Source organism: Nelumbo lutea, chromosome 3 (genome assembly GCF_056320005.1).
Source record: "Nelumbo lutea isolate HS-2025 chromosome 3, American lotus-T2T, whole genome shotgun sequence".
NCBI lineage: Eukaryota > Viridiplantae > Streptophyta > Magnoliopsida > Proteales > Nelumbonaceae > Nelumbo > Nelumbo lutea.
Window position 1 is genome coordinate 65,939,793 of NC_142686.1, and position 23,409 is coordinate 65,963,201.

Consider the following 23,409-nt stretch of genomic DNA (forward strand, 5'->3'; position numbering starts at 1 on the left):
GAAGATGATGTGCGAGGGGTCCATTACCCCCACGACGACGCACTTGTGATAAAGTTGAGGATCAATGACTTTGAGGTCAGGCGTGTACTCGTTGATTCGGGCAACTCGACAGATATCCTCTTCAAAGCTGCGTTCGACCAGCTTCAGTTGCAGAAAAGTGACTTGAGGCATGCAGACACTCCTTTGGTTGGCTTCAGCGGAGAGGAAGTCCGGCCCCTTGGGAAGATAACAGTACCTGTGGAAGTCGGCACATGGCCCTGCATAGTCAGACTCAGCCACGACTTCCTAGTGGTCATGACCCCCTCCCCGTACAATGCCATAATAGGTCGGTCGATCACCCATATCCTGCAGGCGGTGGTCTCCACCTACCATCTGGCTATGAAGTTCCCTACAGACTTCGGTGTGGGGGTAGCGCGGGGTGATCAGCTCGAGTCCCACAAGTGCTAAGTCACTGCCCTGAAGGGAAAGACCAAGGTAGCCGATGACCTCGAACTGGAGCGGCCTACGGAGCAAGTTGAAGAATGAGCCGCACCCATAGAAGAAATAGTCGCAATCCCGACCTCAGCGACAGACCCTGCTCGAACGCTTCAAATCAGTGCTTCTGTCCAGGAACCTCTACAATCCGAACTGGTAAGTTTCTTACTTCAAAATTTGGATATTTTTGCATGGTCCACGGCATAAATGCCCGGTATAGACCCCGGCCTTATAACTCACAAGCTTAATACTGATCCTGTAGTTAGGCCCGTTAGACAGAAGAAACGCAACCTAGCCCCGGAGCGGTGGAAAGCGACCAACGAGGAGGTCATAAAGCTCCTCACTGCTGACTTCATAAGAGAAGTCCATTACCCGAGCTGGGTAGCCAACCCTGTCCTAGTAAAGAAGGCCAACGGCAAGTGGCGCATGTGCATCGACTACACCAACCTAAATTGGGCTTGCCCGAAAGACTGCTTCCCGCTCCCCAGAATTGATTGCTTGGTGGACGTGACCTCAGGGCATGAGTTGCTAAGTTTCTTGGAAGCCTATTCGGGCTATAACAAAATCAAGATGGACCCAGCAGACGAAGAAAAGACTGCCTTCATCACGGAGTTCGATCTATATTGTTACAAGGTTATGCCCTTCGGATTGAAAAACGCAAGGGCAACCTTTCAAAGACTTGTAAATAAGTTGTTTGTGTCATTAATCGGCAAAAAAGTAGAATGCTATGTAGACGACATGGTCGTCAAAACTCAATTTTCACATGAATTAATACAAGACTTGAAGTCTGCTTTTGAAACTTTGCGTAAGTTTAATATGAGATTGAACCCAAACAAGTGTGTATTCGGTGTGACCTCGGGAAAGTTCCTAGGATACATCGTTAACCAACGCGGCATTGAGGCCAACCCGGACAAAGTTAAGGCCATCTTAGATATGAGACCACCTCGGAAGTTGAAGGAGGTTCAGAGGTTGAATGGCCACGTAGCCGCCCTGAGCCGCTTCATGTCCAAATCAGCAGACCGTTGTCTTCCGTTCTTTAAGGCAATCAAGAGCAAAGGGTTCGAATGGACCCAAGACTATCAGCTCATGTTTAATGAACTCAAGAAATACCTCGATAGTGTGTCGATCTTAACCCGGCCCGAAGAGGGCGATATTTTAGAACTATACCTCTCGGCAAGTGATGAAGTGGTCAGTTTGGTACTAATAAAAGAAGTAGACCGAATCCAACGACCCATCTATTATATTAGTAAAATATTGCAGGGAGTAGAAATGAGATATGCGGAGATAGAAAAGCTAGTGTACGCACTGGTAATTGCTGCTCGGAAGCTCCACCCGTACTTCCAGGCTCACACTGTTATTGTTCTCACCGACAAACCTTTGAGACAAGTCTTACTTAAGCCCGAGGTCTCTAGTCGGTTGACGAAGTGGACCATTGAGCTCAGCGAGTACAACCTCCAGTACAAGCCGCTAACTGCCATTAAGGCCCAAGCCTTAGTAGATTTCATCACCAAATGCACATTCAGCCCTGAAGTCTCCAAGCCGGTTGAGCATGAGGCCCCCAGCTCGGGTGAGCCCAAAGCTCCCAGGCCGATCAAGTCCGAGCACCGTGAGGTAGCAGCTAGTGTGGCATCTCTCCTAGTTTGCCAAACCCAAGTTGTGATGAAGAGCCTTGGATCCTTCACGTAGATGGCTCCTTGAACCAATAGGGCAGTGGAGCCGGAATAGTTCTGCACGACTCAAGTGGCATGAAACTGGAGTACGCGCTACGCTTCAAGTTCGTGGCATCTAACAATGAAGCGGAGTACGAGGCGTTGATAGCTGGACTAGCTCTAGCTAGAGAAGTAAAAGCTAAGCACATCGTTATCTGCAGCGACTCTCAGATAGTGGTCAACCAGGTCATTGGCGAGTACAAAGCTCGCGAGCCAACCATGATTGCCTACTTGACCAAAGTCAGAGAGGCCTTGCTCAACTTCCAGTCACACTTCATCAGGCAAATCCCAAGGTCAGAGAACGCTGAGGCTGACGCCCTGTCCAGACTAGCCAGCGCCAGCGACATCACCATGAGAACCGTGTACATAGAGGACTTGCCCCAGCCTAGCATTCTCGGGGGGGCAGAGGAGGTTTCTCCCGTCGTTCAAGCAGAGCCGAACTGGATTGACCCACTCGCGAGCTTCCTGTTACACAGGACCCTCCCTATAGATCGCAATGCAGCTAGAAGGGTGCAGTGCTAGGCAACCAAATACGTCATGATAGACGAACGACTGTATAGGAGATCCTACACGCTCCCCTATCTGTGTTGTTTGCGGCCTACCGAAGCCGAGCTCGTACTCCGTGACACTCATGAGGGGTTGTGCAGCGGGCACTTGGGGGGTAGGGCCCTTGCCCAAAAATCACTTCGATAGGGGTATTATTGGCCAACAATGAAGGCAGATGCTACTGAGCTCGTTAGAAAATGTGACAAATGCCAGAGACATGCCAATATCTACCACCAACCCGCTACTGAACTCAAGTATCTCACCAGCCCGTGGCCCTTTGCACAGTGGGGCATCGATCTACTCTGGCAATTCCTGCTAGCAACGGGTGGGAGGAAGTTTTTAGTAGTAGCAGTGGATTACTTCACCAAGTGGGTAGAAGTCGAACCCCTTGTAACGATCATAGCCTGAAATGTTCAAAACTTTTTTTGGAAGAAAATCGTGTGCCGCTTCAGATTACCTTGAGTATTGATTTCTGACAATGGCAAGCAGTTCGAGGATATCAAATTCCAAGACTGGTGCCAAGACATGGGAATCCGACGGAATTTTACTTCAGTCGCACACCCTCAAGCAAATGGTCAGGCAGAAGTCACGAACAGAGCCATCCTCCGTGGACTAAAGGCATGACTGGACTGAGCTAAAGGATTGTGGGCAGATGAACTATCCAGTGTTCTATGGGTCTACCGGACCACGGAGAAGACCGCCACAGGAGAAACACCCTTCAATCTCACCTACGGCACTGAAGCAGTGATTCCTGCAGAGATCAAAGTACCTACACTACGATTAGAAGCATACAGTGATCAGACAAACGAAGATGAGCTATGTACCAACCTCGATCTACTCGACGAAGTAAGGGACCTCGCGTACATCAGGACTGCAGCCTACCAATAGAGAGTAGCTCGGTACTATAACGCCAGGGTCAAGAAGCGGATCCTCCGTGTTGGCGACCTGGTCCTTCGTAAAGTTGTGGTACTTGAGCCCGGCGCTGGCAAGCTCGGGTCCAACTAGGAAGGTCCTTACCGAGTGAAACGTGTGCTCGGGGAAGGAACGTACATGCTCAAGACTCTCGAAAGGAAACAAGTAACTTAGGCATGGAATATTGTCAACTTAAGACAATACTATCTGTAAGAACTGAGTAGGCCACGAACCACTCCCAAAGCCTAAGGGCCAGAATACCGAGCTAACATGACCTCGGCACAACAGGACCCAGTCACCTCTATGGCATGGGCAGACTCTGAGAATGGTCCAGAAGCCACTACTCCAGCCTAAGGGCCAGAATACCGAGCTAACATGACCTCGGCACAACAGGACCTAGCCGCCTCTATGGCATGGGCAGACCCCGAGAGTGGGCCATGAGCCACTCCCCCAGCCTAAGGGCTAAAACGCCGAGCTAATGACGAGCCTCGGCAGCATACAAGACTTAGTCGCCTCATCAGAATGAACTAAGTACTTGTAGTGCCCAAGGTGCAGGCGGTTTAGGCGTGAACCTTATAACAAATAGCCCGCCCTAGCAAGGACAACTGATGTCAACTTAACCCGAGTGCAGATAGGTCGGCCATGTACCCTACTATGTCACTTACCTCGGTGTGCCTTATCGCATCACCCTTGCTAAACATTAAGAGGTGGTTCAGTCTGATGGCGGTTGAGGAACACCCACTTCGAGAATTTAACTCGATAGGATAACAACTTGGAGTGAGACAACCATTCCGGCAAAAAACAAATTGCACAAGCACTTGGCAAAAAATATTCCTTCATTACATTACTTAAATACGTATAGTACAAAAGAGAAGGGGATCGAGCTCACAGGCCCAAAATATAAGGAGCACTTGATTATTTGGGAGGCTCATCAGCTTACTCGTGGTTTCTTCAGGGGTCTCCTTAGAGGAATCAGTCAGATCGGTGGCATCAGCCTCCCCGTTGCCGCCATCATCTTCAGAGTCTGGATCATCCGCGCCCTGACGTGCCATATCATCCGTGATGTTGAAAGAAGTGAAGGCGCTTATATCTAGGTTGGGGTAGGCACACCTTATCCACCATCAACCGAGCTTGAACCCCCTACGATAGGCCTTTGACATTACATTGTCGAACCTTGAAGACTTGACGTAATCGATGACAGACTGAACCTTGGTCTGTTCCAGAGCATCGTGAAAGATCTCCGTCTTCTCCTCGATATCGGCCTTGAGAGACTCCACCTCGTGCTCTAAGGCCTCCTTGGTTTCCTTGAGGACCTGCATCTCGAGCTGCCTGAGCCATTTTGAGGCTTTCCACCTCGAGCTTTAGGGCTTCTTGACCAACTCAAAGCCCGTTTACCTCAGCCTTCAGTCTGTATCGTTCACGAGCCATCTCCTCCCTCTCTTGCGCTAAGGCGTCATTCAGGCTCCTCTGAGCGGCGGCGGCACCCTCCAACTGATGGACCTTGTCTTGTGCTGCCTTCAGCTCGGCATGAGCCACGCGAGACGACTCCTTGGCAGCCAAAGCACGCCTCAGGTGTTTGTCAAATTGTAGAGTCAAGGCGTGAATGACAGTGTTCGCCTGACAGAAGGAGAATGGTCAGCAAAAAAAAAAATGAGAAGAAAGAAAGATGGGGGGGGGATAGAGTGTTGGCCCACAGAACGTGAACTTACCACCATGATGTGGGTTGCAGCGCGGCCCCCGAGCTAACCTGGGGAGAGTTCAGCCCAACTCACGACTTCTGCATTGATGACCCCCTCTTACTTCGGCCGAGGCTGACCTCGGGATCCAAGATGGACTCCTCCTCTCCAGTCCCCGAACTGGACGCCGCTGCATCTACAACATTGTGAGCTAACTCTTTGGTGGCCTCAACAGCCGCCCTGGTAGAGCTTGGAGCCTCAACAACAGCCTCGGTTGGCTCGTTCACCAACCTCTTCGCAGCCTCAGGCTTTTGGGGTGGAAAATCATCCTGTAGATCTATCACTGGAGGGGCATTGTTGACCTCGGCCTTAGTGGCAGGAGCCCGGGAGTGATCGTGTTCTTGGGAGGGAGTCCTTGGTGACCCCACACGGCCCTTTTTGGCGGCCCTCTTGGCAGTCCGCTTCTTCCTCCTCTTCATTTGGTTGAGGAGCCTGGTGGCTGTGATTCTCTCTTCCTCATCCATGGAGCCTACAACAAAGTTGGTGTCAGTAAATCCAAAGACAACATGCGAGTAAAAGTGAAGCGCCAAAAGATAGAAATAAACCTACCCGGGCTCAAACCGGCTTGAGCGAGCTTCTCTTTGGTGATGTATTCCTGATGGTCGAGCTCAGCCTGAGCCCATGAATGGAAGGTCTCCCACGTCTGCTGGTTGAGGGCAATGTTGGTAGCCTGAGTAGCCACCCTCCAACTGGTGAGGAAGGGCCACCTTGTGCTGGCCCGAACCACGAAGTAGTCCCGCTTCCAAGTCGGGACCTTGCTCGGGAACTTATGTAGTAGCTTAAAGCCTAGGCGAGGAGACAAGTAGTAGACCTACTCGTGCTCGAGGGGAGCGCTAGAGGCGCTCTTTTCTATCAGTAGTATGGAGTAGTGTATGTCCGCATCCAAGGAGAATTGCTTTTCGTGGCAGAGGGAAATGGTTCCCACCAAATTCCGAATAGAATTGGGGTGGAGCTGATCCAGCATGACACTAAAACACCCCAACACCTCGGGAATAAGGGGGTGAAGAGGGAGGCAAAGCCCACCGATGAGCTGTTCTCTGAAGATCACGATCTCGTTCGGACTGTGCTCCTAGGGGAAATTGCCGGTAGAAATACTGTAGGAGTATTCAGAAGGGAGGTTGAACTGTTGGACGAGGTCTTGAAGCCTCTCTGGGAAGGTCGAACTAATCTGGCACCCGACCTCGATGAGAGATGGACGCCAACTTACCCGAGGCTGCCTGTGCCTTGCGGGAAGGTCAAGCCGAGGAAGGGTCACCATGGCCTGAGGTGCCCGCCTCGGGCTCATCCGAAAAGCTACTCTCGCTAGACATAAGGGAAAACGGTTTGAGAAAAGAAGTAAGGAAAGACTCAAGGACTCACCGGAAATAGGTGAAACCAAGCTGAAAGACCCGAGCTGGAGACCTTAGAGGCGAGCTCTAGGCGAAAAATGCTTAGCAGCAAAGAGAATGTCAGAACCCCGCTATTTATAGACGCGAGGCCCAGAGACCAATGGTCAAGATTGGATCAATCCAACGGACCTCAAAGAGACCGGCCACGGGACTCTCAAGGCGAATTTAATTTAGCGCATTTTTTGGCGTTCGCGCAGCATAAAGTGTCTGGTGTCCATGCGTGAGTTGCACGAGACGTGGGTGTTCCCCCCGTAAAAGAACCGAATGCCCAACTGGTTCAGCCGTTAAACTGACTAACGACAGTGTGAGTAACCGAGCCAAATTTACCCGGTGAACTGTGAACTCCCCGCACTGGGGCCCTGTCCACATACCTGGCTTGGTGAATGGTCCAGCCTGGCAGCATGATCTCGACCCGACGGGAAGGAAGCGCCAAGTCAAAGAATGACAACTCATTGAGGACTAACACCTCGGTGAGACCGACTCCCGCCTAGCTCAGAGAGCCCAGGCTCCCCCAAAGGAACCGCAAGCTTTCCCCCACCTGAGAGGGAGCACCTCAGTGCTTCGAGGCAAGGACCGATCTACCCCAAAGTAGCCCAATATGTGGTAGCTCGACAAGCTGCATGAAGGAGGGCAGAAGGATCTCCTGCCCAACCACCGTACCCGACAACTCTAGTAATAGCAGCCATGTCCCCCATCAGGCAGCGTCATGCCTACCACCTTTAGAGGGTGTCTTGCACCTAACAGGCACGTACCCTGCGGTGATGGCCCCGCGCGTGACAGCTCAGCTCTGCCAGTAACGGCTGCGGCAGGTTGACAGTGGCGGTTATACCCGCCCTGTCAGAGGCCAAGGGGCCAAGGGCAACCGATTTTTGCTATAAGAAGTTGATTCTCAAGGAACAAGGTATCTTCGAACCACCTGTGCAATCTACATTCTTAGCCTTCATTTTTCCTTTGCTTCCCGCACAGAATACTGACTTAATCATCAGAGTGTTCCCGCCGGGCAAACCCCCTGGGAGTTCTTCTTTTTCCTTTTCGTCTCAGGTACCTCTCAGGAGCCACGTGAGTGCCAGCTAGGAGTGACCAGATCGCACTACATCAATAACATAAGTACTATCTTGTATATGTAATAGTATCGGGCCGAGCTTGGGCCTGCGTCAGGTTTATTTGAGAAAGCTCGAGCTCAAGCCCTTAGGGTGGGCTGTTGCGCTACTCGCCCCGTGAATATGATTAATTGTATATATAAACAATTAGATACATAAAAAATCATATGAAATAAAAATTTAAACATCATTTTACATTTTTTTTAAATGGACCTCATAGATTGATCCAATTCGCGGCCTAGCCTGGCCCAAGGCTAAACCCATCGACCAACCTGGCCTGTGGCAAAACACAGGCCCGTGCGGGCTTGTACCATGGACCATGCCAAACTAGCCCCCCAAATTTTCCCAAGGGAGGGATGCATAACCCAGGGTGCCCCATGGACCAACACGACACAAGCCACATTTTGTGCAGGCTGTATGTGGGTCGTGTCGTGTCGATCTAGCATGACTTGATTTACACCTCTACTTGAATCTACCCAATACTGGGGACAGGGCGAGGAAATTCAAGGATCCCCCATCCTTTATGAGGAGTGGGGTGCCTTACCCCTAAACTCGCCCGACATTGAGGTGTGGTTGCCTTGCCTTGAACTAGCCTGACACTGGGGACAGGGCAGGGATGGGGTAGAATGTCTTGATTAGGGGGTAGGGACAAGGATGGGGTGCCCCGCCGTGAACCCACCCCGTTGCCATTCCTATATAATTGTAAATTATTAGTGAAATTAATAAAAATATTATCTTTTGCAATTATCTTATTTATTTAAAGTTAATCAAAATTTCATTTAAAAATAATAAAAAAATAACAATTATTAAAATTACTACAAATTATTAATAAAACTAAATTTATTAAAAATATTTGTTCATTTTAAATTAACAATAATTTTCTATAAATCAATATTAAATGAAAAATACAATTATTAAAATTTTAGATATTTATAATAACTTTGAAAACTTTTAGTTAATTAATGATAAATTTTGATTATTAATTTAATAATAATTAATGATAAATAAAATTATTAAATTTTTTAGATTTTTCCGAGGAATCACCACTAGTGATTATTAATAGAATTCCACTATGATATAGAAAATATATAATATCTGAATGAATGATTGGTCGATCTTTTCATACCATATCTTTTCCGCATCATATATTTTCCCTATCAATTATTATATAAAATATTTTTATTATTTATCTTTAATTTAAGAAATTTGGTGCATCGCACGGATCCCCGCGCCGCCAATTTCTCTTCCCTCCAATGCTCCATCTTCTCTATTCGTTAACTCCCGCCACAAAGACAGGGATCTGCACTCGGAGCAAGTCGGAGATCTTCCTCCACTGCAACAGGTCCGGTCGAACTCGATCTGATTCCACAACATCATTATCCGGTTTTCCAGCTGGGTTCAGAGAAACCCTAGAGTATCTAGCGAAGAAATTTTCCTCGGTGAAATTACTCACATTCCCATCAAGGGTCTTCGGGTCAGACGGGTTTTCTCTCCTACTTCAACCTCCATTGATTGTCTGTTGGACAATAATGGCGACAGTGGAGAACGCGAGGATGTCCTAAAGCCCCAGTTGTCTGAGTCTGAAACGGCAGGAGCTGAGGTGTTGAATGAGGAGTCTTTTCATGGAAAGGAGAAAAATAATGGAAGCAATAATACTTCTTGTGGGAAGATTGGTTTCAGATTACACCCCCAGATACTGATGTCTTCTGTAAGTCTGAGGCGGAGGAACTTACAGAAAATGCAACAGAGTTTGACTTACAGAGTAAGAATCGTATTTCGGAGGATTTATCAACCAAAAAGGCTTCTGAGAAAAAAAGTTATGTCGGAGAGGGATTTTTCCGCCCTGAGACTGATAAGAGCAGTCAACCGAACCCAAGGAGTAATGCGGTAATTCTCTAGCCAGTTCTCATTTTGAAATTCTCAGGTTCAAACCATGATTCTATTAATAGATCATTTTACGCATCCAAAGGAAAATAATATGCCTTGGTGATCTGTGTTTAACATCTAAGTTAAATTCTTAGTATTTTTTTCTCCTCTTCATCCCTTTTGTTCTCATGGAATTGGCTAGAGTTCGATTTACAGATGGTGATCTCTTTGTTTTTGCTTTTCTAGTCTGTTTAATAGTGCAATATCGTAATCGAATCTAGGGGTCAGGTGTAACATTCTAGTTTTGCCCATCTATCTCCAAGGTCTAGGGCAATACTGGAATTCTGGGGGAGCTCTGCATCTGAGGAAGTGTTGTCGATAGGGCTGGAGCTTCAACCACACGAACTGTTCGAGTTCGAGAGTTAATTCCTGATGGTGTTGATCATAGGCATTCTTCATGTGTGCCTGTGCTTACTATAAGCGGAGAGAGACTTCGGCCAAGAGGGCATCGTGGTCTTGTAGGCCACGACCAATCCCTTCCAACCACGTCGAACCGGGTTCATAAGACAATAGGCAGGGAGGGTCCCGACCATAGATGACCCGGAATGGTGTCATGCCAAGAGAAGAATGATAGGCCGTGTTGTAATAGTATTCGGCCCAAGGAAGCCAATCCACCCAATGCCGTGGCTGGTCACCCACAAAACAATGGAGATACATCTCTATTTTACGGTTTACCACCTCTGTCTGCTCGTCTGTTTAAGGGTGGTAGGCAGAGGAAAAGGCTAGGGTTGTACCCTACAACCGAAACAGCTCCTTCCAAAAGGTGCTAGTAAAAACCGGGTCCTTGTCACTGATGATGGATTCAGGTAGCCCATGCAAGCAGAAATGTGTGTAAAGAAGACGTGGGCAACTGAAATCGCATTATACGGGTGGGACAAGGGAATGAAATGAGCATACATGGAAAAGCGATCCACCACCACGAATAAGACCGATTTCCTGCCGACCTTGGGTAGGCCCTCAATGAAGTCCATAGAGATACCAGCCCAGATTTGTATTGGGAGTGAAAGAGGCTGGAGAAGGCCTGCCGGGTGCAGGTTTTCCCATTTTTGTTGTTGGCACGTGGAGCAGTTATGGATGAAGTCCCGAACTGAAGTCCTCATACCAAGCCAATGGAAATCGGCTTGGACGCGATGCAATGTCTTCTGAATGCCTTCATGTGTGGAGTTATGTATGCTAGAGATGACGGAGGGAATTAAGGAACAGTCGGCTGGGAGATATATCTGTCCTTTGTATAGTGTTAGCCCGTCGTGAATGGACCAATTTAGGTTGGTCGTTCTGGACTATATTTGCTCGCCTAGTGCTATTGAGGCAGAGTGGTAAGCCGCTGCTCTAGTAGATACTTGAGGCTATAGTGATCTGTCTTGACGACGAAGGATCTTCCCCACAAGTATGGCCTCCAGTGTTGCACAACCTTGGCTAGTCCAATCAACTCGTGCTCGTAGGCTGGTAGCTTTAGATGCCGGTCAGCCAGTTTGCGGCTAAAGAAGGCTATTGGGTGTCCTTGCTATTGTAGTACTCCTCCAATACCTATACCGGATGCATCACATTCGATCGTAAACTCCAGGTCAAAATTTGGTAACTACAGCGTGGGGGTGGAGGAGAGTGCATCCCTAAAGTTTGCGAAGGTGGCATCAACTGCTTCATATTGCCCATGACGTTCGGCTCTGATACCAAAATGTTATGGGCCCGGGCATAGGATCTTGTCATGGGTCGGTCCACGGGGAGAACCTCTAGCTTCCCCTTGCCCCTCCCCTTGCATGCAGACCCTATCGTGGCAACCTAAGGGGTGATTTGTCCAAGAGATCACCCTAACTCTCCTCAACTCTTTTCTTAACTGAAAATTGGATGTCCTTATTCTCAAATCGTAGCTCCTTAAATAGGAGATTACAAGAGGTGAGAGTCCTCCTTGTAGGAAGACTCCTTGTTGAATTCAACTGCTTATAGATAAGACTCCTACTTGGGAAGGATAAGTCTTCCCTAGGATAAATCAAACTCCTAAGATAAATCAAACTCCTACTACTCTTCTAATAAATAAAGTAAGAACAAATAAGAACAGATAAGAGAGACTGCTAAGGATAAGATAAGATAAGATAAGCTGTTGGCTGATAAGATAAGCTACTGGGAGCTGATAAGATAAGCTGCTGCCATGTGGGCCCCTCTTCACTGCTGTTGTCGGTGGCGATACGTCCTCCCTACGAATGCATCCACAATAGGGAACTGGTGAGCTTTGAAAGTGCATCGGCTCGGATGTTTTTGGCTTTAGGGATTTGTTGTATAGTGAAGTGTTCAAGTCATTGAATGAGCTCTTGCACTTTTTGTAAGTAGCTCACCATTGTTGGCACCCTTTCTTTGAACTGGTCGTTAACCTGTTTGACCACTAGCTGAGAGTCGTTGAAGGCCTCAACTTGCCTAGCTCTGAGGATCAGGGCGAGCTGAAGCTTGGTTATCAGATTTTCATACTTAGCCTTGTTGTTGGATGCTTTGAACTCGAACCTGAGGGCATGCTCTAGGACAGTATTGTAATGCATAGATCACAAAAAGTACCTAAAGTAAAATAAAAAGTAGGTTACTTGATAACTAAGCAAAAAGTTAATTATGGCCTTTGGAAGTATTGGACCAAAGACCTAAACCCAAACCAAGACCAATGGTAAGGTGCCTTCAACATCTTGGAACACATAGATAGAAAAAAGTTATTCAAAATAATAAAAAAAAAAAGATAACCCCAATAGGACAACTAAGTGCAAAATTATGGCCTGCAAAAGTTTACATACAAGGTAATTTAAAAAAATAAAATAAAATTGAGTGGTTATACAAAACTAGGACCAGTTCATTAGTTCCTAGGTTGGATTAGTTTTGGCCAATTTTTTGGAGGAAACAAGGTTAAGGGTTTGATGGAACTAGCTAGGGTTTGGTCATGGTTTAACTATAGTCTAATTATCTGGTTTGGTTAGTAGGGATTTTGGGTGTGCAAGCCAATGGGTTTGGTCGAAATCGAACCTTTTTAGTTGAGGGAGCAAACCAAAGTATTTTTGAGTGAAAATTGACAAGGTAGGATTTTGGGCATTCTAGATTAATTGGTGGGGTCAGATTGGCCCAACTGGGCCTGAATCAGGCATATTTGGAGGGGGAATAATTTGGCTAATGGGAATCTTCAAAACATAATAATCTTTGTGTAATGGAGGGGTAAGCAGAGAAATTTTGAGTTGAAATTATGTGGGTAGGTGTTTTAGGACATATGGAGTTTAATGTCAGTGTTTAACGAGCTCAAAGTGGTTGAAATCAATGAGACCTAGACTGTGGATGTTTCAGCTAATGTAAAAGCTTAAAATGAAATCTTGGCTTAATGGAGGGGTAAATGGGAAAATTTTGAGTTGAAATTTTATAGGTAGATGTTTCAGGATGTTAGGAGTTTAATAGGTTTAAAGGAACTAAGATCAAAGGAATCTAGGGTCATGAGTGTTAAGGTCAATGAAAGGTATGAAATGGAATCTTGATTTGATAAAGGGGTAAATGAGGGAATTTTGAGTTGAAAACTCATAGGTATGCATTTTAGGATTTCTAGAGTTTAATGTAAATGTTTAATGGGCTTGGAGGTGTCAGGATCATGAGAATTTGGGCTGCAAGTATTTTGGCCAATGAGAGCGCTTAAAATGGAATGTTTGTTTGATGAAGGGGTAAATGAGGGAATTTTGGGGTAAAATTTTATGGATAGATTTTTTAGGATGTCTAGAACTTAATAGAAAATATGGATCTTTAATCGGATGGGTAAGATGATAGATTTAAGCTCTAAAGGTGTTTTCATCACATGGAGTTGTCTAGTGTGGTTGAAACAGAATCTTTAATTATTTATGGGTCAAATAGGATGCCGTGAAACTCTATGGCTGTGTTTAGTTTGTGGGATGGGGATGAGAAAAAAAAAGAATATTCCAAAAATATTCCCTTTTCTCATATTTGTTTTGAGAGAAAGAGGGGGATGGGATGAGAAAAAAGTGGAATGCGAGATCCCAAAATCACGGATTCGGGGTTGTACCAAAACGGTGCGACCCCGGTGAGAAAACTCGAGTTTCCATCTCCCTCCTCCCGTAAACGACCACACCAAAGGTCCACATGCGTTAACAGCAACACATTCCTTGCTCCAGAATGCATGTTACCACTAGCATAAACCAGAGAAATCCGATTTAGATAGAAGAAAACCGCCAGTGTAAACCAGAGAAATCCGCCAGTGTAAACGACCACCCCATATATTCCAAAAAGTTTCTGCAAAATGAATTTAGCAGAAACCAGAGAAATTTGGCAACACAGTCCTATTCAACGGCACCAATGCAAGTGTCTAGCACTAATGCCACCGCCAACATAAGGGAATCAACATGACAACAAAAATCCTTTGCAACGGCCAAAATCCAAACCAACTTCTCCTTTCGGATAGAAGAATTCGGCATTAAAAGTCCCATATGCATCTTCGACAAGTTGAAATCCTTAGAAACTACGATCTTATGAGCAACAACTAATTATTAGTGCAGGATACTCAACCGAGCTAGATGAAATGACAAAGCTGAGTAACGAGGAGAGACACACACTCAGCATTTCTTGGTTCTGTTTTGCATGTATCTCAAAAGAGAATAGGTGCATCATGTATTGGGGTGTTGTGCATCATGTCCGAAGCCGGCAATGGGGATGCACGGGTCACGTCGGTGCCAACCATTGATTGTTTGAGGGAAGGCCAAACATCATTGCTGAGACTAAAGCTAGATGAGGTGGAAGAATTTCCGACCCCCAAGTTTAAGCATAGGCTATCGATGTGTATGTTGAGGAAACAGAGAGGTTGAAATGAAAAGAAGAAGAAGAAGAAGAAGAAGAAGAAGAAGAAAAGAAGAGAAGAAGAGAGGAGAAAGAGAGTGGGAGAGGTGGGAGATGAAGGAGTTAGTCGTCGCCTCTGTTTATCTCGAACGACGGAGGAAGGTGAACAGTGTCATTTGGATCCCCTTTTACATTCTCCCATCCCATCCCAATAAAACCAAACAATGGAAAGTTCAATTTTTACACTTTTCCATCCCACACAGATCTTCCCACAAACCAAACAGAACTTATAGGTTGGTTGAATATGAATTACTAGGACCAGGTAGGGATGGAAATTTTACCCACAAAATCAGGTCCCTGATCTGACCCGCCCCAAACGGGGCGAATTTTCCCCGATCACAAAATGTATACGGGTCGGGTTCGGGGATTTTTCTTTTGCCCTAGACCAGGGACGAGGGGATGGGGTCTGCATATAAATCCCCGAACCCGCCTTGACCCCGGTTATGAATTACAAAAAGTCAAAAGGTATTAGGTAATACTTAATAGGTTAGGTTTTGAGTCTATTGACATTTTTCCTTGCCGCCTAGGTTTTGTTTCTCTCTTCACAGACTTCATTGATTCACTCTTCGAGACTTCAACTCTTCTGGTCTTCACAGACTTTTCCTGTCAACTGGAGAGAAGAGGAGTCGTCGATCGCCGGGTGCCGTCGCCGCCGCCATAGCACAGAGGAACCTGATTCACTCTTTGTTCTTCCTCTCTTTGTTCGTCCGCCGACCGTTGAGCATCGCAGTGTTTGCCCAGTTTCTCCCTCTGTTTCTCGATTTCTCCCTTTTATAATGTTTGTAACAGTGAGAACTGAGAAGATAGAGAAATTGTTCACAAATCCCTCCGTTCGTCCACCGGGTTCGGCCATTCCTTGTATTCACTACCCAAATTCCAAATGGCTGGTTTCAAAATCAGGTTTCTCACTCAAGTCATCAAGCGTGCAAATCTGTATCTTGTTCACAAATTAAAGTCGAATAAGTGGATTGTTTAATTAGGTTTCCATGTTCTTTCAGCATAATGTGCTTGTTCACAAATTAAATTAAAGTCTGTATCAATGGCTTGTTTAATTAGGTCTTCATTTGGCCATTTTCGTATCTAACAATCATGTGCTTTCGAACAGTAATACCGTCACTAGGGCGGGGATATGTCAGGATCCATCGGGAATGGGGGTTGAATTTTTACTCTGATACCGGGGATGGGTTAGGGGATTTTAGCCACGGGGCAGGGATGGGAAGGGATGCTCCTCCCCATACCCGCCCCATTGCCATTCCTAGGACCAGGGGTAAAGTCTCATGTAATCAGTGAAGTGGTATTGAACAATCATTAAGCTTTATTGTTGTTGGTTAATTAGAATTGATAAAATGGAATCTGTATTTGATGGTTTATGGAAGTCTGGAGTTTGGATCTTTGGTTTGATCTGACGGGTATTTCGAGGTTCCAAATTAGATGGTTGGGTTTAGTTTGATGGTCATGGTGTTGGCAGGTTTGATCAGGATCATCGGATTAGGGTTGAATAAGTTAAATAGTGAATTTCAAGGATTTGGGGTTGGGATTCGAGCACATTGGGTTTTTTAGTGTTTCAGAAAGATCATAATGGTTTGATTGGTTGTCTAGGGATGACTTGGGGTTCGGCCACAAGATCGAGGAAAAATCGGGTGCTGATATTTGGCCAATAAAAAGTCTCGACATAGAATTGTTGTTCAAATGATGGATAAACATGGGGGGTTTTGAGTTAGAATTTGGTGGTTAGGTATGTTGGGATGTTAAGAGTTTAATGGCAATGTTTGATGGGTTCAGGTCTGTTCCATGATCTTCATTAAGATCATGGAAATCCAGACTACGAGTGTTTCAAGCAATAAGAAGGTTCAAAATGGGATATTTGTATGATGGAAGGGTAAATGAGGGAATTTTAAGATAAATTTTGGTGGGTGAGTATTTTGTGATGTTAGGAGTTTAACGGTAGTGTTTAATGGGTTTGACATGTTGATATTAGAATTTGGACTATAAGTGTTTCTTCAACTAATGTGAGGGTTCAAAATTGAATCTTTATATAATGGAGAGGTAAATGAGGGAATTTTTATCTAAAATTTGGTAGACATGTATTTTAGGATGGCAAAAGTTTAATGGAAATGTTTGATGGGTGCGGGTATGTTAAGATCAATGGAATTTGGACTATGGATGTTTTGGCCAATTAAAGGGTTCAGAATGAAATCTCCGTATGAAGGAATTTTGATATGAAAGTTGGTGGGTTGGTATTTTAGGATGTCATGAGTTTAATGGTAGTGCCTAATGGGCTTAGGTATGTAGGGATCAATGGAATCTAGAAGATGGATGTCTCGACCATTAAGAAGGCTCAGACTAGAATCTTTATATGATGGAGGGATAAATGGTGGAATTTTAAGTTAATATTTGATGGGTAGGTGCTTTTTTGGATGTCTATAATTTAATTATAGTACTCGATGGGCTAAGGGATGTTGGTATCATAGGAATCTAGATTACAAGTGTTTCGGCCAATAAGCGAATTCGAAATGAAATCTTTATATGATAAAGTGGTAAATAAGGGAATTTTAAATTCAAATTTGGTGGTTAAGTATTTTGGAATGTCATGAGTTTAACGAAGAAAACAAATTTTCAATTAGATAGGTAGAATAGGAGATCTAAGGGATAAAAACATCTTGGGTCACATTGGCTTGTCCAATATAAGATTTGGGAATGGAATCTTGAATTGTTTATAGGCCAAAAAAAGGAATTTAGCTATGAAATTTTGTAGGAGTTTTAAGGTTTAAAATCATTTAATTAATGGTTTTAAGGTTTAAAATCTATTTTAAGAGATGAAATTTGACCTGAATGGGTATTTTAAGGTTTTGAATGAGATGGTTGTATCATTTAATGATTACGGTGCAGGTGGGGTCTGATAAGAACTATTCCATTGGGGTCAAACAAGTTCAATAATGGATTTTGAGGATTCTGGTTTGAGATTTGGGTTCTTTCGGTTTTTGATAATTTAGAGAGATCGGAATGGTTTCATCAGATGCTAAAGGATGAATTAGGGTTCAAGCAAGGAACTGAACAAAAATCACCACTTATATAGTCTGGATCCACACCCAACACATACCAAGTATATAGTGTTGCAGACCAGATGGGGCTGTTAGACAGTTTTGTATGCCCTTAACTTCAATCAAAATTGATGTACTTTATGAGTTTATTGTAAATGAATAAAAGTGCATATTTGATTCATGTTCCTTTGGTATGTTTCTGTGAAATACCCTTAAACTGGACACTTATTAAGACTCGTGTTAGTTTAGAATGTTCACAGCCAGTGGGTCAGTCTGGGGAGACCTATCCTGACAAGGCTGACACTGTGGTGCCACCAAGTCGGTTGGGGTGGCTTGTCTCAGCTACCGGGGTGAGACCCTAGGCACATACAGTGTGGGATTAATTGAATTTTGAACTGGACCAGATTTCCAGTATTGCCTTGGACCTTGGAGATTGATGGGCAAAACTGGAAAGTTACACCCGACCCCTAGACTCGATTATGATACTGCACTAGGTGTCGGATCGGGGTGTCTTTGATGTACCAATCAGTGAGATCCTTAGCGGGGGTCAAAACCTGGGTATGTTGGGACAATCCGAGAATTCATCTGAGTGGGTGATCATAGTGACAGGATCAGCCCCTTTGTCGGACAAAGGTAATGATCGGGGATGCGCTCTCACTGTTGGAAACCAAGACTGCCGGCAGCCGATTTCAACCATTGAGATTTGTTTTGCAAAGTATATTTTATATCAGATATAAAAGTATATATATTATGGTTTCAAAAATGTTTGCAAAAGGTTTTAATTTCCGGGATCCATATAAGTGAAGAGTGCAACACTGTTCCTTGCAGCCGAGGGAGAGGTCCTCTCTTGTCGGGCAGTGTATGATCATTAAGGGCTGAGAGGTTAAGTGTAAGACCATTGAGGATAATACCTGATGGGCTAATCTTGCATCTGCCCACAGTCCCTGGGTGTTACAAGGTGGCTTGGCCCAGGGACCACTTAGGGTAAGTGTTGGGCCCATAGAGCCCATTCGATGGGTTTCAGGGGGTTCACTGTCTTTAATAGTGTATTCGACCAGGCCTTGTAACAAAGGCTGGGCCGAACCCATGTGACTGATGTGTAGATCAATGCTTGGGTCCCACGTCATACAAGGAAGCCCAACTGGGCAGCAGTTAGGAAGGTTAAGTGAGCACATAAGCTAAATGGGCCTAAAGCCCATTTCGAACTGGGCTATTTATTTAGTTAATTAAAGGGGCGAATTCTGAGATGGATTAACAGATAGGATAGGATCTTAATCCTATCCACTCAGAGAGTCCAGATTTGAATGTGATTCAGATCTAGAAACCTCCTAATGGGATTAGGATAAAGCTGATCTAATCTGCAGATAAGATAAGGGTTTATCCTTATCACTAGAAGAGAAGGTTGATCCAAATATGATTTGGATAAGCACCTCCTAATGGGATTAGGAGCTGATCTTTTAAGTTAACAAAAGAAGGAAGGGGCGGCAGCCTTTAGAGAGACCAAAAACACATCAGATCCTCTTTAGTGCTGAAATCAAGAAGAGAGAATTCTGCACCCTGCGAATACTCTCTTGCCGCCTCCCTGTTCTTGTCGCCCTGTTTACCAGTTTGATCTCCAGCTGTGGGAGAAGTCAAGATTGGATCTTGACATCAGTTCTTTGAGAAATGATTGAAAAAGAAGCTGTGCTCACGTTCTATTCTACTGATTCTTGCGAAGGACAGAGTTCTTGGGAAGAACACTACAGATTCTGCTCCATCCTGCACTGCGCCATCTTCAGTGGGAGCAGTCTTTGGATCCTTCCTTGGGCGTGAACACCTTCGTTGGGAGATATTACTTCACCGTATCAGGTATTATTCTCTCCCATTCCTTTTGGTTCAGATCTGGTTCAGTTTAAGGTTCAAGATTTATCCTTGAAAATATGATTTTCTAAATAGGGAATGGGATTCCCAATTGAAGGGAGAAAAAATTTTTGAAATTCGCCCCTTATTCCGCAATCTTTGGGCATCCATGTGATGGATCTCTCATCCTTTCAGTGGTATCAGAGCCACAGGTTCAAATCTTGAATCATTCTGTTTCAGATTTGAACCTGCGCAATTAGGGAGAAGGCGTTCTACCCAATTTGCACAGATTTGGTTTTTGGGAAATTTGTTCCCAAAACAGATGGGCAAATAATCTAAAATTAATTTTAAATAAATCTGATTATTATTTAGAATTGTTCTTTATAATTTTCTTGATTTATGGGCTGTTCGTACAAGAGGAGATCGAATTCTTGGTTTGCACAGGGAACTTGCGATTTTGCAGTTCTTGATTTATTTTGGATTTGTAAATATTTTTTTTATTTTCTAGACTCAATGTATAGGTATTCGATCTGATGTAATTATTAATAGAAATATGATTTCTATTCATTTTTATTTTGGATCGAAGTTGGCGGTGCAGAAAAGGAGATTTCGCAAAGAAGGAGATTTCGCAGATGAGATAAATGCTATCTGCGATTTGTAGTTTGTGAAACTGCATTCTGTGATCTAACCTCTATTTTGCAGGAAGGATTGTGCGAACACCCTGTTTGACTGATTCTTGTATTTCCTTTTATCAGTATTTGATTTCAGATTATTTTCTTGAATTAAGGATTTAATTAAAAATCAAACCCTAGACCCATTCGAACAAAGATTGGTTCAAAACTGTTTGGACCAATTCTAGGGTTTAGTCAAGGCTGAAAGTCAGCCCTAATTTCCCACTAATGGGCCTAAGGATTGATACTTAATTAAATGGTTAATTCGGCCCAGCCTATAAAGGCCCAATTTTAAATAGTTAAAACTGCAAAAGCCCATTTTAAAGGATAAAGCTATATGGGCCGAACTGGGTAACCCTAATTCAACCCATATACCTAGATAATATTAATGGTTAATATTATGGAATTTTAACGGGCTTCCAATGGGCCTTACAGATAATTAATTGATTGGATCAATTTATCCCTGCATGTGATGTATGGATGTGTGATGTGCTGCGTACATGGGCCATAAGTACTTGGCCCATGCTCATTCGACAGTGGCTCTTGCACACATCATGGTTGAATGCACATCATTGCCATGGTGTCCCTTTTGGTCATTGGATGACTTCCCTCAGTGGTGGGCCCCACACCTCATCAAAAGGTTGCGTGCGGAACCCTAGCCGATTCAAGGCCCACCGAAATCTGGCTTTATGAAAGTCAGTGGGAGCCACTTTGGTTTGACCTAAATCAAACTAGGGCGTAATTTTGTTCCCTCCAGCTAATATGAGTGCATGTGATAGGGAGATTCATATGATGAACTCTCTAAAGGCCTTCCATCATTAGCATGAGGATGGGTCCTTCAGTAATGAGGAAACGCACCAGAAAATGGGCTATCCATTTGTTGTTGGGCTTGTCTGAGTGTTTCATAAGATGATAGGGGCGTCATAGACCGATGTGGGAGGGGATTCACCAGAAAATGGGAACTCTCTCACGGTACCTTGGCGTTCACGAATATGATGGGTAAGCACTCACTGGATAGAAAGGTTTACCTGAAAACGGCTCTGAACCTTGTCTGATAGAGGCCAAAGGGAAAACTCATATGATGAGTGGATGTGATCCTTCACAGAAAGGTGGTGGGGTTATGCAGCTGAAACAGTTGGCTCCATGCACCCTATGTGATTTCCCACATTTCCAGAGACAACCCGTAGTCTCTGTCACTGAGAGAGGAGGGAAATCTCAGAGACGAATAAATGGAAATGGATCGTAGATTAAAATCCATATCTATGAAATGAACATGAATCAAATTAGGTTGTGGACTGATGTTTGCTCTTTTATCAGAAAATGGCAAACGGATCTTTTGCAAAACTGCTTGATCACAACAAGTTGAAGGGCCCAAACTATGCTGACTGGTACAAGAACCTTATGCTGGTCCTAGCTTCTGAAAAGCTGGACAAAGTGGCAAAGAATCCTGCCCCAGAGCGTCCGGGTGATAGGGCTTCTGAGGCCCGAAGGAGAGACTATCAAGAATGGGAGGAGAAAAACTCCCTTGCCCGGTGTTACATCTTTGCCTCCTTAGACAACCCGATACAGAGGAAGTTCGATCAGATCGAACTTGCCAAAGACATATTGGACAGTCTCAGGACAATGTATGAAGAGCAGAATCGTTCTACTCGACAAAAGGTCTTGAAACAGTTCATGACCGCACAAATGTCCAAGGGTCAACAAGTTCACGACCATTGTCTTCGGATGATGGGATACATCAACGAACTGGAGGCTCTTGGATCCGGGCTAGACCTTGCAACCCAGATAGATGCTATCCTTAACTCTTTGCCTCCTTCCTTTAATCCGTTCATCATGAACTATAACATGAACAAGCTGAATGTCAGCTTACAAGAGCTCAGCAATATGTTGCAAAGAGCTGAAGAACTTATTAGAAAGGATGAGCCTGTAGCCATGCTTGTTGAAACTGGAAAGACAGGCAAGAGAAAGAGGAAGGCAAAGAAGCCTCAGAAGAAAGCCACTAAGAGCAAGAAGTAGAAGAAAGACAAAGCATCGGATGCCTGTCACTTCTGCAAGAAGACCGGCCACTGGAAAAGGAACTGTCCTGCCTACCTGGAATCCAAGAAAGGTAACTTCGAAACTTGTGTTATAGAAACCAATTTGTTGGTAGCTTCTGCATCCTGGTGTATTGACTCCGGGGCTTCAACTCATGCTTGTAACTCACTGCAGGGGTTCAAGGTAAGCAGAAGGCTGAGTGAAGGAGAAGTCACACTCTTCTTGGGGACTACTGCAACTGTTGCAGCCGCGACCATTGGAACCGTGGAATTAATTTTTAGAGAATGAATAATTGTACTGAAAGACTGTCTTTATGTGCAAATTTAAGGAGAAATTTGATTTATGTCTCAAAACTGTGTGCAGATGGTTATTCTGTCTTCTTTAGTAATACGATTACTATTAAAAGAAACAACACATTCATCGCATACGGGGAACTGGAGAATGGTCTCTATGTTCTACATCCTTCTCTAGAAACTAACATAACCGAAACTACATCGGTTTAATTCCCTAAGAAGAGAGCTCGTGATACAGTTAATCCCACGTGTCTGTGGCATTAACGACTTGACCACATTGGTGTTGACCGAATCACAAGGTTGGTAAAGGATGGTCCTTTGGATTTTCTAACTGTAGAAGATCTTCCCACTTGTGAGCCTTGCCTACAAGGCAACATGACGAAACGGCCATTTAACGGTAAGCCTGAAAGATGTACAGGCACACTTGACCTAATACATACTGATGTATGTGGTCCCCTGAGTGTTAGGACACGAAATCAACACGTGTATTTCATCACCTTTACATATGATTTTTCATGATACGGTTACGTGTACCTAATGAGACACAAGTCTGAATCTTTTGCAAAGTTCAAAGAGTTTAGACAAGAGGTCGAGAAACAGTTAGGGAGAGAAATTAAGGCCCTTCGATCAGATCGAGGGGGCGAGTATCTCTCTGACGAATTCAGGAACTACTTAAAGGACAATGGGATAATATCACAATTAACTCCTCCTGCTACATCTCAACTTAACGGTGTTTCGGAGAGGAGGAATAGGACCTTATTTGATATGGTCCGGTCGCTTCTCATACACTCTGAGTTACCCACATCCTTTTGGGGTTACGCATTAGAGACTGCGATTTATGTGCTGAATCGGGTTCCAACCAAATCGGTTCCGAATACTCCAT

General features: G+C 44.6%; 1 long non-coding RNA gene across 1 annotated transcript in view; it reads left to right on the plus strand.

Annotated features, from left to right (window-relative positions):
- Window positions 1-9,093: 9,093 nt before the first annotated feature.
- LOC148865371 (uncharacterized) overlaps window positions 9,094-23,409 on the plus strand; it is a 34,664-nt gene continuing 20,348 nt past the window's right edge. Inside the window, exon 1 of the long non-coding RNA XR_016109271.1 lies at window positions 9,094-9,752. This is a non-coding gene — a long non-coding RNA (uncharacterized LOC148865371). The remainder of the gene's footprint in view (window positions 9,753-23,409) is intronic.